We start from the raw sequence: 13,995 nt of genomic DNA, 5'->3' as shown, positions 1-13,995 counted from the left end.
AGCTCAGATCTGGTGTTGCTGTGGCTGTGGTGCAGGCCGGCAGCTGTAGCTCCAATTAGACCCCTAACCTGGGAATCTCCATGTGCTGCAGGTGTGGCCCTAAAAAGGCAAAGCACCAAAATAATAACAATAATATAAACAATACGAAGTGAGAACAAAAATTTTTTAAAATTTATTCAAGTATAGTTGATTTACACTATTGTGCCCGTTTCAGGTGCATAGCAAGGTGATTCAGTTGGGGAGATTGCTTATCGCATGTTCTAGATGGGCCTGGAACACCTTGTGGTAAGAATAGCAAGGAAGCCAGCAGAGACCTCCAGGGTCGCGTCAGTGCCAGAGAGACCCAGGAACCAGGAAGGTTCTGACCGGCAGGAGAAGGGATGTTTGAGCCTCTTGAAGAATCAGAGCTGCCGCGGCTTGAAACATTTCAAAGGCGTTGAAACCCATGGATTCGTTACAAACCCCAGTCATTTTAGTCGCTCTGGGGGCGTGCAAAACATCTCACTTATTCCTTTGAAAAGTGATCAATAAGGGGAAACAGCCCAGAATCTGTCCTGCTCTTCCCCACGAACTGCTCCTCAGTGTTGCCGAAGACGTGACGCGAAGAGCCTCCAGTTAGAAGAGTTCTGGGTGAAAAACTGAGGAGAGACAGACTCAGACGGTCACCCACGAAGTAGCTCTTCTAGCCCCGGCTCATCCACAGGTGCTGCCGTCCCGGGAGGAGACGACCGGGCACTCGGTGCCCGCTGACGTCACCGTCTCCGGAACAGCACAGCTGGGCCTGGCCAAGGCCCGTTCACGGGGGACAGGGGGACTGGTTAAAGGACACCGTGCGGATGTCAGCACAGGCACAGTCCAGACCGGGGGAAGCTCAGTTCCTTCGCCACACGAGGAACCAAAGGGAGTGAGGGAAGGGGGCCTACACGATAGAAGAGGCTTGAGGGGTCGATGGGCCGACGCTGCCCATGGGCCTCCCCTGGCTCTGCCCCCGCCCCTCCCTCCTGGGTTTGGCCCCTGCTGCTCAGGGCATCTTTTTAGCTGGGCTGTGGCTGCCGGTGCCAGGCCCTTCTCCTCGAGTTTCTGAGGGACCCGGTCAGCGCAGGTCCTCCCCTTGTTCCAGGCCAGGCTGCAGGTCAGAGGCTGGGCTGCGGGCCGCGGTCGTATGCCCCTCTTTGACACACTGGAGTGGGGGTGCAAGGCCGGGGGGCCTGCGTGGGCGGGGAGACCTGGGCTGGCGTTTCATGGCTGGAAGGCAACTCGAGGACGCAGAGGGAGACCTGACCAACGTCTGAGCCAAAGCCCTGATTTTTCCTTCTCAGTTTTCATGGAAGCCTGAGTGCAGGGGAGACACGTCTGAGTCTGTGTCTCTGGGGGTTGGGGGTGCAGGAGAAGAGCAAGGAGGCGGGCCTGCAGGAGGGCTGGGAGCTGGGCTCCGGGTGGGTCCCGAGCGTGTTCTCACAATGAGGTGACGCAGACGGCCGCCTGGCTTCGCCTTCTCGGTGGCGCACGTTCTGGGGTTTGCTCGTCCGGTTCTCCTCACAAGGTGTGTGTCCACGGGCCACTGAGCCCACGTCCGTGTGCCTTGGTGTCTCCACCCGTCAAGTGCGGGTTGAAGTCGTAGGACCCGCCTGAACGTTGGGTGGGTGAGCGCGTGGAGAGTGGGGCAGCACCCTGGTACGGGGCGGGTGGGGGACACCGTGGGGCCGGGGACCAGGAGCCGCGACTGACCTTGGGCCCCTAACTCTCGGCCAGGTTCACAGAGGGCCCTGGCGGCCCTCGGGGCGTGGGGTGTGGCGGGAGGCGCTGTCCCCGCGCCCCGTGTGCTCCCTCGGTCAGTCCCTCTGTGGTGACAGCCGTGGGTGGGTGAGCCCAGATACACATCGTGCTGACTTGCGGGGAATTTGCTGCCCACAGAGGAGGGAAGAATGCCTCCCCAAAGCCGACAATCAAAGGCCAGGCAGGCCCCGTGGGAGGAAAAGCACTCAGGCTGTAGATTTTCTCTGTGAGGCTTGGAGCCTCGCCATGAACAACACAGACACGGGCGTGAATAGCGTCCTGGCCCTGCGCCTCCCATGTGCCAGCAGGTGGCAAGGCTGACGTCACTCCCCAGGTGCTCGCTAAGCTGTTGGTCTGGGGGCCTGGCTCCCAGCTGGGCCCTGGGCCCTGTCACCACAGCGCTGGGCCTGTAAGGAGCTCAGAGAGCCACTGCAGGCCCTGGAAGCCTTTAAGGGTTGTGTCTTCGGAGAGTCTTGGGAAACCGTGGTGCCCCCCACCCCCGTATCCTGGCTTTGCACCCAAAGATGCCGCAGTCCTCCCTTGGCTGGTGGGAGGGAGGCAGAAACCTTCCCAGGGCTCCTCTCCTTCTGGTCCCCGTATGCCCTGTAGGTCCCCGCACGGCCAGGCCCCGGGCTCCGTCCCTTGGTAGTGTCCTGTGTGGCGCCTGAGGACAGGGGAGAGGCAGGTCCCACTGGCACGAGGCCCTGGGGGGTCAAGGGTTCCTGGAGGGAGGGGTGGGACTTGAAGAACTAGAGTCTGGAGCAGGCATGGAGGGAGCCTTGCAGAAGGACAGCTTCCAGGAAGGGTCTGGGCCAGGCTTCGGCTCGTGGCCAGGAGGAAACCCGGGTCCAGGCTGGGGAACACTGGGTGTGCGTTTTCCTGCCACTAAGTGATGATGCTGTGATCAAGAGACACATCTGGCTCCTGGTGCTGGGCTTTTTCCAGGACGGGCCAGAGATCCTTGGGCAGAGGTGGCAGCGGGAAATCACTGACAGTTGTGAGGAAGGTAAAACGAGGGCTTGGGAACAGAGGCCAGGGGACGCGGGGCTCCAGTTGGGCAGGTTGTGGGCAGGGACAGCACGGTGGGGGGATGGGGAGAGTGGATACTGAGAGAGACACTTGGGAGGGACAAGCCGGGCGCGATGCCTCTGCGGCCGACAAGCCCAGCCTGGCTCCGGGCGGGTCCCAAGCTGATACCTGCAATTACGCTGCTCCGTACCGGGCCCTCCTCGATCCTTGGGGGTTTTTCAGAGTTAGGGTCTCAGGTGAGGATGGAAACTGCACGCTGAATGCTCCTTTACTCAAACGTGCCAGGTCGCTGGAGTGGACTGGGGCCGGGGTGGGGTGGGGTGGTGGCTGATTCCCAAAGGTTTCTTGGTGACAGCAGTTTCTCTCTGCTGTTCATCCAAAGAGCATCTCATTTCCAAAGAGATAAGCGTATTTCCACTGAAAGGAGCTTGTCGGAGAGGTGAATTCTTGGGCCCCACCCAAGATCTACTGAATCAGAAGCTCGGGGTGGGGGTGGGGGGCCCAGCAAGCTGGGTCTAAGTCCATCCAGGTGAGACACCAGGCAGTCGGCCACTGGTCTCCACCTGGCCAGACCTGGCGCAGAGTCAGGACTTGTATTTGCTCCTCTCGGGGCAGAGACCGTAAGGAGGTCGAGTGCACAGTGCCTGGGCTGAGGTGCCCAGCGGGCGTCCCTGGGGGCTGCGGGCAGAGCTCCCCTCCCCAGGAGGAACAGATGAGGGCGGAAGATTCTAAGGCGGGAGCACAGCAACTGCTGATGTCACAACGCCCCCATTTACTCCTGGCGCCAGGTTCCTGGACGACCTGGGGGCAGTGGAGGGAGGACAAATGGGAACATGGAGCGAGGACACCGGGGCGATTGGGGCAGAAAGTAAGCCCCGGGCGGGAGCCTGAAGCAGGCATGGAAAAGCAGAGAAGCCTGCCTCTCAGGTAACAGCTGGGGGTCCTGGCTCACCCCGGGGGACAGCAGGTGTCCCTGCGTCCCTGATGAAAGTGACAAAAGCACAGACCCAACCAGTGCGGGACCAAGGCCGTCACAGCAGGAGCCCTCTGTGGATGGAGGATTCCAGAGTCTCCAGCTTCCTTTCCTTCGAGGTTCTTGATAGATTCTGGTCTCGGCGCCCCCCACCCCCAGCGCCGAGGACTCTGAACCCGCGCTGATGTCCAGGGCTGATTAACTCTGCAGAGGGCTCACCAGGGCGTGAGTTTTTAAAGAGGGTCAGGTGATGGCACAGTGCAGTCTGCAAACAGAACAAACACAAAACACACCCACGTTTCCAACTGGGTGGGGGGTGGGGGGGCTCCTGGCCTGTGTTCCCTTCACCCCAGCCTGGGGCTCAGGCCCCAGGAAACGCTGAGCCAGGACTGGTGAATGCCTGTAGGCATCCATAGGGGTTGAGACCGTTACAGCCCCACAAACAGTAGGTTCTTGAGAGTGGTGATGAATATTCCAGTTGCTTTTTTAAAAACAAGAACAGGTTTAAAAGGGATCAATAACTAAAAACAAGGACCAGTCAGCCTTGTGACCAGTGCAGGCGCAGTGTCCATGGGCGAGGGGCTGGGCCCGGAACCCAGGCCCCCAGCAGCCACTGTTGCTGCAATGGGAGCTCGGGTTTTGCACTTGCCTGCGCTGCGGGGAGGCGGATGAGAGAAGCGGCAGGGGGCGGCCAGGGCGTGGTGGCCAGAGCCCTGGGTTCAGTTCAGACTCTGCCTGGTGTCTAGGAGCTGGTCACTGACCGGCCTGGGGTCAGAGATGGGTCCTGCCCGGCTGACCCTCTGGGTCCCCAGGCCAGTCTTCCTCCAGGCACGTCCCTCCCTCCTGACAGCTGATGTTATTTCAGGGGTGTCTTCTGAGTGCTCACAGCTGGGCTGTGCAGAGTACAAAGATTGTGGGTGCTCTGGCTCCGGAAAGCCTGGGTCCACCACCAGTGTCCTCTCCTGCCCGACTGGTGTGCCATCCAGAGCGTCTGGGGTCTTCGAGGGCAGCATGTGTGCCTGGGGTCTGCCCTTTCTGTCGTCACAGTGGGGCCCGTGTGGGAATGCGGTACTCAGTGTGAGCGCATCTGTGTGTCTCTGTATGTGTGTGCGTGTGTATTTCTGTTTGCCTCTATGCACCTGTGTGTGTACATTTGTCTCTGTGTTTATGTGTCTCTGTGCCCATGTGTGCACATGTGTATTTGTCTGTGTGTGTGTATCTGTGTGCCTGTGTGTCTGTGTGCGCCTTTGTCTCTCTCTGTGTCTGTGTGTACATGTGCACATGTGTGTGCACACATGTGCCCGCCCGCCTGCTCTCAGAGCCCCTGGGTGGCCGCGCTTCGGACCTTCCTGCCCGGAGGTTTTCCGCAGGGTTGTGAGGACGGGCGCAGGCTGCTGGGCCTTGGGGGTGAGGGAAGGGCAGCAGCTGGTACAGGTGCCTTCCTGGGGGGTTTTGGCAGGAAAAGGAGGAGAAATGTCAGGGAAGCTTGGGGTCAAGGGAAGAATTTTCTAGAGGCGAGGAGACTTGGGAATTTTGAAAGCAGAAGGGGAGGGAGGTTCGGAAAATGCCAGCAATGGGCTAGGGAGAGGGGCTGATGGGCAAGCCGAGCAGAGGGTACCAGGTGAGGAGGGCACGTGAGCACAGCTGCTCTCCATCCCAGGACTGCCGCCAAGTGCCCAGCTAGCTCACGCCCAGCGTCTCTGTGTCGCCATCAGGAGTGAGCTCTGACCACCAAAGGGCAGCTGAAAGGGGCCAGCACCAAGCCTGGGCCCAGAGCTGGTCTCTGCCTCCAGTAGGCTCAGCACCTCTGGGGACTCAGGTGTGTCTGCTGCCCACACCTGCAGGTGGCCTGGCCGTGGTCCTCGCCCCTCTCCAGGCCCACCCCCATCCCACCCTGACTTCACAACAGAAAAACGAGGCCGAGAGATGTGGGAACTTGCCCAAAGTGGCACAGCTGGTAAACCACAGAACCGGAACTGGGACCCAGCACCGCCTGAGGCCAGCAGGCTGGCTCCGGGCCCCTGGTCCCTTCGGACCCCTAGACTCTGCTGTTCAGACCTCAGCGTGCCTGCCTGTCCTTTCAGACTCCCCCCCAGCGGCTGGCCCCTGCTTCTTCCCCAGGACCTCATGAGATGTCCCCTGTCCCCGTCTCCAGTGACAGGACACACATGTGGGAAGATAGGCTCAGAGGAGGGTACTGGCCACGAGGCACTTCCTCCTGCTGGGTGGGACCCAGGTGGTGTCTGACGGCCTCGGATGAACGCGGTGGGGGGCCGGCTGCAGAGACAGGACATGCGGAGTCGAGCCCGGGCTCACTGGGGCTGGAGCTGCGGGGAGAGTGCCTGGAAATCATGAAGGGAAGAGGTTTGCCCAAGCTGCGGGGAGCGCCCGCCCGGTGGACACCAGGCGTCAGGCCAGGCGTCAGGTCAGCCGGCCGGCTGGGATGCTCTCGGCCCCGCTGTGACTTTCAGTTTTCACTGTTTCCTCTGACACAAGCGTTTCCTTTTCCGTAGTCAATCCTTCGCGTTTTTTTTTTGCCTTTTGTCTTTTTGTCTTTTTGTTGTTGTTGTTGCTATTTCTTGGGCCGCTCCCGCGGCATATGGAGGTTCCCAGGCTAGGGGTTGAATCGGAGCTGTAGCCACCGGCCTACGCCACAGCCACAGCAACGCAGGATCCGAGCCGCGTCTGCAACCTACACCACAGCTCACGGCAACGCCGGATCGTTAACCCCCTGAGCAAGGGCAGGGACCGAACCCGCAACCTCATGGTTCCTAGTCGGATTCGTTAACCACTGCGCCACGACGGGAACTCCCCTTCGCGTTTTTAGGAGCATGGGAAAGGTGGTTTGGTTCTGGCCTTAGACACTGACTTGTGGCCTTAGAGAGACAGTGCTGATGTTGGTGCTGGAGCCAGGGCTCCTCTGAGCGCATGCCCGGCTCAGGCCCGGGTTCTGCACCGAGACCCTCCCCGACCCCGCTGATCCTGGCTTCCCACCACCCCGATCCGCTTCTCTCCTTCCCTCCCTGCCACTAAATCGAGTCTCTCAGGGCCTCCACCTGCGCCCCCTGCCAGGCGGCCCTGCAGCCGGCTCCGGACCCCAAGCAGCCTCCAGGCCCTGCCACTTCCCTCCCCGGGCCAGCGTCTGCTCCGTCCCTGCCCACACTCCCAGCCCTGTCCCAGTCCTGCCGTCCTGACAGCTTTAAAACGTTAAAAAAAAAAAAAAAAAAAAAAAAAAAAAAAAAAAAAACAACTAAGGAGTTCCCGTCATGGAACAGTGGTTAATGAATCCAATTAGGAACCATGAAGTTGCAGGTTCGATCCCTGGCCTTGCGCAGTGGGTTAATGATCCGACGTTGTCGTGAGCTGTGGTGTGGGTCGCAGACGTGGCTTGGATCCCGCATTGCTGTGGCCCTGGCATAGGCCAGCAGCTATGGCTCCGATTGGAACCCTAGCCTAGGAACCTCCACATGCCCAAGAAATGGCCAAAAAAAAAAAAGACAAAAAAGAAAAAATTGAAATATACTTCAAGTGCAGCCAGACACACACCTTCTCTTGGTGATTTGTCACAAGTGGATACCTGGTGACAGCTGCCCAGGCCAGGAGCGGGACAGTGGGGGGCCCCTCTCCACCCTCTGCCGGCTCGTCCCTCCTCCTTAATCCTCAGAGGAACCGCTCGCCTGAAGTTACGGAAATCGGCTACGCCGTCGCTGTACGTGACCCTGCCTTCGGCCTGCTTTTTGAGCTGCATGTAAATGGACTCTCACTCCGTTTACTCCCTGGTGCCCGGCCTCTGTCCGTATTTAGTGTGTGAGGTTCAGTCGCGTGCTCACACCCAGGTGTAGCTATTTATTGTCACTTCTGTATAGAGTTCCAGCGGATGAATGCCCCGCTGTGTTTGTCTGTCTCACCCTCCATGGATATTTGGGGTATTTCCGGTTTGGGGCTGTATTATGAGTAATGCACTTAGAACCTTCCTGACGCTGCGTTTTCGTGGTACCTGATCCTGAACTTGGATGTAGAATTGCTGGGGCAGAGGGTGGTTGTCTGTTTGTCTTACGTAGGTGGAGCCCAGCTGATTTCAAATTCGTTCTCATGAGTTCCCATGGTGGTTCAGCGGAAACGAACCTGACTGGCATCCCCGAGGACGCAGCCTCGATCCCTGGCCTCGCTCAGTGGGTTAAGGATCCAGCGTGGCCATGAGCCGTGGTGTAGGTTGAAGACGCAGCTTGGATCTGCTGTTGCCGTGGCTGTGGCAGAGGCCAGTGGCTACAGCTCCGATTTGACCCCTAGCCCGGGAACCTCCATGTGTCGTGGGAGCGGTCCTAAAAAAAGACCCCAAAAAAAAATCCTTCCCACTTGCAGTGATGAGCTTCCCCATGCCCTGCATCTTTCCGCTTGTCGGCTTAGCCAATGTGAGTGGTTCACGGAAGGTGTAGTTCTGTCTCGGTTCGTCCGGACGGCTGTCCACCGGGCCCGACAACGACCTGCATTTTCTCTAACGCCCCCGGTAACCTGAGCTCCCTTCCCGCGGCTGCTCGCCTTCTCCGTGGCTGCCTCCATCCTTACTGCCGTTAACTTGATTCAGTTTATCATTTTCCCCCGGTTGCTAAACAGCTTATTACTGATCTCACTCCTCCAGTCCCGCTGGCCTCCAGTCCGTGATGATAGCGAAGCCGTGGGGGTTTATTATGATGCACAAATAACCCTCCACGTATTTGGGACTTAACACAATAGATGTTCCTTCTCATTCCTGTCGAATTCAGTGGGGTGTGGTGTGCTCAGCTGCCGTGTGATGGGCCAGGATCCAAGCGGTCCTTCCATCCTGCGGCCTGCTACCCCCAGGACCTCAGAATGCTTTGCTTCTGGCCCATGGATGGGGAAGGAAGGAGAATGAAGGGTTACATCGGCGCTTTCATGGGCCGAGTCTGCAAGTAGCCAGAGCTCAAGATACAAGGCCCTGCCTTACAGTGGACACAAGGTCGGGGAGATAGAGTGCTTGGCTGGGCAGCTGATCCCCAGCATCAAGCTGATACTGAGGACAGGAGGAGCAGGCCCTTGCTGGGCAGCTGCGGGTCTCTGCCATAGCCGTCTTTCTAAAGGGAAGGCTGATAATGCTGTTTGGAGTCATTCTGGAGTCAGCATGGTGCCTGTGAGATAAAGACCCAGCTTTTCCTCCTGAATGTTCTAGGCAGAGGAAGCTGCACAAAACCCCAAGGTAGGACTCTCCATGGCTTGGCTCCTACCTGTTCGCAGGCTCTCGTCTCTTATGCAACCCTCCCCATCACCCGCAGGCACCCCCGTGCTGGCCACAGCTTGGGAAGCTCGCTGAGTGTGTTAGGCTCACGGGCAGCCCACGTGCTGGGTGTGTTAGACTGGCTTTGCTCCTTCAGCCTGGCTGGTGCTCGCTTCAGTCTCACCTTCAGCTACTCTTGGTTTCACACCTTACACTACAGCAAAGTGCAGATTGTAACTTGCAGAGTCCCGCCACACTGCTTCCTGCTCACGCTCCCCTTTTCCCGGCTTGTCTCCCCAGGCCTCCGAAATGCCTGCTTGTTATCAGAGCTAAGTTCAGGTGCCTTTTCCTCCTCCAAGTCCCTCTGAGTCCTCCCCCTTCCAGATGAGCTGGTGGCCCCACTCAGAGCAGCAGCCGCCTGTCGAGCAGAATGAGTGGCACCCACGCTGTGAGCTCTTATTATTAGTAGGAGTAGCAGCAGCCGTTGTCATCGTAAAGGAATGGAGGGAAAATGATGGATTCAGGATATTTCTACAGGGGGACTTCACAAGACTCGATACGCTGACTCTTGAGGCTGAAGGAACAAGGGAAAAGACTCTTGTGCGTATGTGTGCAAATGGTTTGTTAGTGGTGCCACTTAATAAGATGGGGAAGACCAGTGAAGGAGCAAGTCTCGGGGTGTGTGCGCGCACGCGTGTGTGTCGGAGCAGGTAGTTCTGAGTTTTGAGCAGGGTCGTTCTGCACTTATGACATTCGGATCATTCGGATAGAGGGCAGGATATTCCCGCCTCGAGTTCCAGGAAGGGCCCGGGGCTGGAGACAGGTAGGTGGGGGCCTCGGAGCCGTGTGCTGCTGGGAAGGACGGTGCCCAGGGCAGAGCCCCGGGCCTCTCACTTCAAAGCAGAGCCCCACGGAGCAGGCCAGGCAGTGGTGCGAGTCAGGACACACAGGTGCTGTCACCAGCCTTGCCGCTGCCCCTCTGAGGACACCTGTCAGAGCTTCCAGTGCCAAAGCCGCCACCCTAGGACTCTGCGCGGCCTCCTCGAGGGCTTCCTGACTTGCAGGTTTCCTCCTACCTGTGACTGTCAGAAACCTTTAACAGGTCCGTTCAGACCTGCGTGTTCGCGGGCAGCCTGGAGGCAGAATTTTAGGCAGGGGGACACCGTGACCCAGGGACATCTTTCTGGGATCCCTGCATAGCCCTGGGGAACGCCAGTCCCTCCTCTCGGCTCTCTGGGGATAGAGGACACGGGGTGGGCCTGGCACAGGGCTTTTCAGAGATGGGTCGGGTGGGGCTCCGTCAGAGCCAGATGGACACTGGTGGCCACACCCCGCCCAGCACACGGGTCCCCTAGTGGCAGGTGCGGCGTCCTCGCCAGGCACTCAGAGCTTTTCTCCTTCCTCCAGGAAAAGTGGCTCCTTCACAGCCCGTGCGGCCAAAGGAAGGGGAAGGTCCCAGAGCGTCCTGGGCTCCTCTTGGCCCCATGGGGCGCGGGGTGGGGGGCGCTTTGCCTCTTTGGGCCCCTCCCGAGTTCAGGGACACGTGGGCTTTTGCAGGTGGCCCTCCGGCCACAGCCCCAGCAGAGCAGCCGTGCTACGGCGAAGCAGCTGCTCTCAAGCCTCGGGCCTGCATTCCTGGGTGATGAGGGAGGGAGTCCGGGGTTGACTCTGAACAGTGTTTTCCTGTGTCTCAGCCGCCTGGGAGCTAAATCTTTCCAGATTTCTGGCTCCACGACCCAACTACAGGGGCAGAGACAGGTTGAGGGCAGTTGGCGAGGGCGGGCAGCAGGGTCGGTCCAGGCACCTCCCGTATCTAGAATTTCCACGGGAGGACGGAGGAGGGAGGCGGGGGCCGGCCCTGCGCCTTTCCAGCCCCAGAGGGCAGAGAGAGAGCCTTTCTCTCCCGACGCACAGGAAGGGAGAGCCAGCCGCGCGCTGAGGTCAGGGCTGGCCAGGGTTCCAGAAACCCAGACGTCGGGCTCCTAAGGAATCTGTGTGCTGGGCACGCGCTCCGGTCCCGGGGCTCTGCGCCGGGAGGTTTCCGAGACTCAGGAGGGCAGAGAGAGAGAGATGAAAAAACCCTCTTTTCACAGAGAACTCTCTCGACGTGAGGGCAGGAAAGACCCCAGCACACCTGGTCGGACCCCAGAACTGTGCTGGCCGGTGCCTGGGACAGCCTGTTGCTGTCCTTCGTTACCGAGCAGGACGACCACACAGGGACCTTCGGGATCCAGTGGTGTTGGTTCAAAGAGAAAGACGCCCTTCCCTCTGAGCAGTAGCCCGTCCCGCCTGTCTTCGTCCAAGAAGACTTGCTCTCTGGGGGTCCTGGGTGAAGCCCTTGCCCCGGACAGGTGCCCGTCAGCCTCTGGCCCTGGAGCAGCTCAAATCCAGGTCGGGCCGGGGGCAGGCAGGTAAAACAGCGGCACGATGGAGCTTGCCGTTAGGGTCTGGTGGCTTTCGCACAGCCGTTTTGATGTCAGAGTCATTTCTACTTGGTCTGAAAAACAAACCACTCCGTTCTTTATTTTTGTTCATCACGCAGTTAAAAAAGTGCTTTTTCTTGAAGTGCAGGTGATTCGCAGTGTCATGTTAGTTTTGGGTGTACAGCAAAGTGATTCAGTTCTGTAATATATATATATATATTCCACGTCAGACACTTTGCCCATGGAGACTATTACAGAATACTGAGTATAGTTCCCCGTGCGAGGCAGGAGGGCCTTTTTATCTTGTTCGGGGAAACTACCATCTATTTGCAGAGCATGGAAGGTAGAAAGGGGGGAAACGCCTGTTTCACAAAATCTGCCGTGGTGGCGTCCGACTACTTGAATATTTTGGAAGTGGAGGTTTAAATTATTTGTAAAATAAGTTAAACCAGAACGAAGATTATTTACTTAGCAGAAGGAAAATGTCACCAGCCAGAAACATCTCCTGCATTCACAGGATTAATATGAAGAGGACAAAACTGGGGACAGGATTTGCCAAGTCACATGGCCCTAAAAGACATTTTGTCCTCATGAGACACACACACACACACACACACACACACACACACACACACACACACACATGCGGCAGTAATGCAACAACTCAAGCCCAGTTCAAAGAAGTAAACTTTGACACAATTCTGAGTATATTGAAATCCTTTTTCAAAAGAAAGGACGATGTGAGAAGTTGTCACAGGTTGCAGGGAACTTGGCGTAAGCGGGGGGGCAGGAAAGGCCCAAACATAGCTGGGAGGTGATGAGGTTTGGCAGGTATAGTAACTACATACAATGGAAATTCCTAGATTGGATCCTAGCACAGAAGGAGGCCAGGCATGGAGGAACTGATGAAATCCAAATAAAATCTGGAGCTTGGTTAGTCATGAGCCAGTGTCACACAGTTTCTCAGTTTTGACAGCTATACCGTGGTAATACACCGTGGGGAAAAATGGGTGACGGATCTATGGAAACTATCTGTAACTACCTTTGCAGCTTTTCTGTAAATCTAAAATTATTGTGGAGTTCCCGTCGTGACGCAGGGGAAACGAATCCGACTAGAAATGCTGAGGTTGCGGGTTCGATCCCTGGCCTCGCTCATTGGGTCAGGGATCTGGCATTGCCGTGAGCTGTGGTGTAGGTCACAGATGCAGCTTGGATCTGATGTCTGATGTTGCTGTGGCTGTGGCGTAGGCTGGCAGCTGTAGCTCCGATCGGACCCCTAGGCTGGGAACCTCCATATGCCACGGGTGCAGCCCCAAGAATAACCAAAAAAAAAATTATGGCAAAAATAAAATTTTAATTTAGGATAGAACAAACGGAAAACATGTCACCAAAACTTCAGCTTTTGGAACCTCTCAGTAATGTTCGGGAAAAGCCAGGGCACCATCTCTGAATGCCCGCTTCCCACCTGGCCTGTCTCCCCTCTCTGCTGCCCCCAGAGCCTTGAGGCCTCCGGCCACAGCAGGCGGCCTTGTTGAAATGAGCTTTGTGGGAGGATGGCTTCACTTCTGCGGGGTTCGATCGCCGTGGATTCTTCATGCACGTCTGTTCCCTTGTAGCAGGAACTGTGTTGTCTGCCAGAAATGGGAGCAGAACGGAGGGGGAGATCACGTGGTGGGATTCCCCCCATGTCAAAGTGGGATCTTTCCTTGCAAGGTCTGATAGGGGCCTTGTATTGGTTATCACTTGCTGTGTAACAAATGACCCCCCCAAAAAAACTTGGCTGCTTAAAACGGACACGTGTGTTATCGCAGGGTTCTGGGGGTTGAGAATCTGAGCGGACTGGACCATGTCTCTGTCTCCAGGTCCCCCACAGTCTGGTTTTGGCTGGGGCTGTGGTCCCCTTGGAAGGGCTGGCTGGGGAGGGTCCGCTTGCCCGCTCTTTCGCAAGATTGTTGGCAAGATGAAGTTCCTCACAGGTTGGTGAACTAAGGGCCTCAGTTCCTTGCTGGCCGTTGGCTGGAAACGTCCCTCTGTTCATTGCCGCTGGATTCTCCACAGGGCAGCTGCTGTCCTCAGATGAACGTGAGGCCGCAGGGGAGAGCGAGCAGAGGGTGAAGCCCGGGTTCTCTGTCACCACCTCTGGCACAGGGTCCCGACACCTCCTCCCGTCCTGTCTGTCAGAAGTGTGACCACGTGCAGGTCCTGCCCAAGGGGAGGGGGGTTCACAGGATGCGGGGGATCCTTGGGGCCCTGTGGGGGGCTGCCTACCCTGGCCTGTGGGCCCAGGGGCGGTTGGGACTGTCTGCCACAGCAGTTCTGACGAGCCCGGGGGTGAGAGGCAGGGTTCACGGCCCCCTGGTCCCCCAGGAGTAAGATGCCTTCTCAAGGCTTCTCGAGGCCACAGTCCCGAGCTTCCAGCCCTCACGCTTAGCCTCCTCTCTCTCCCACCCCACTTCTACCCCAGGCCGTCCACGCCGGCCCTCGTTCCTGATCAGAGCTCCGAGACGAGCCATTGTCTCTGAAATTCATCTGCTTCCGGCCACAGGTGCCAGTGTTGTGTT

At 57.9% G+C, this 13,995-nt stretch overlaps 1 protein-coding gene across 4 annotated transcripts in view; it reads left to right on the top strand.

The window, feature by feature from the left end:
- The window catches only part of CDRT4 (CMT1A duplicated region transcript 4), a 66,932-nt gene that overhangs the window by 34,288 nt on the left and 18,649 nt on the right, over positions 1–13,995 (top strand). The window contains exon 1 of one of the 4 annotated variants that reach the window (XM_084986268.1): positions 3,559–3,732. The exons of the other annotated variants lie outside the window; for them this stretch is intronic. The gene's annotated coding sequence lies outside the window, so the exon portion shown is untranslated. Of the gene's footprint in view, positions 1–3,558; positions 3,733–13,995 lie in introns of those variants that run through there. 4 annotated transcript variants of the gene reach the window in all.

The sequence above is a fragment of the Sus scrofa genome, chromosome 12, assembly GCF_054392235.1.
Source record: "Sus scrofa isolate SSC_HxYL_T2T_F1_AM1 chromosome 12, Sscrofa_HxYL_maternal_Yorkshire_Landrace_v2.0, whole genome shotgun sequence".
Lineage (NCBI taxonomy): Eukaryota > Metazoa > Chordata > Mammalia > Artiodactyla > Suidae > Sus > Sus scrofa.
The sequence above is the reverse complement of the archived record's forward strand: the minus strand, read 5'-3'. Positions and strand labels throughout refer to the sequence as shown.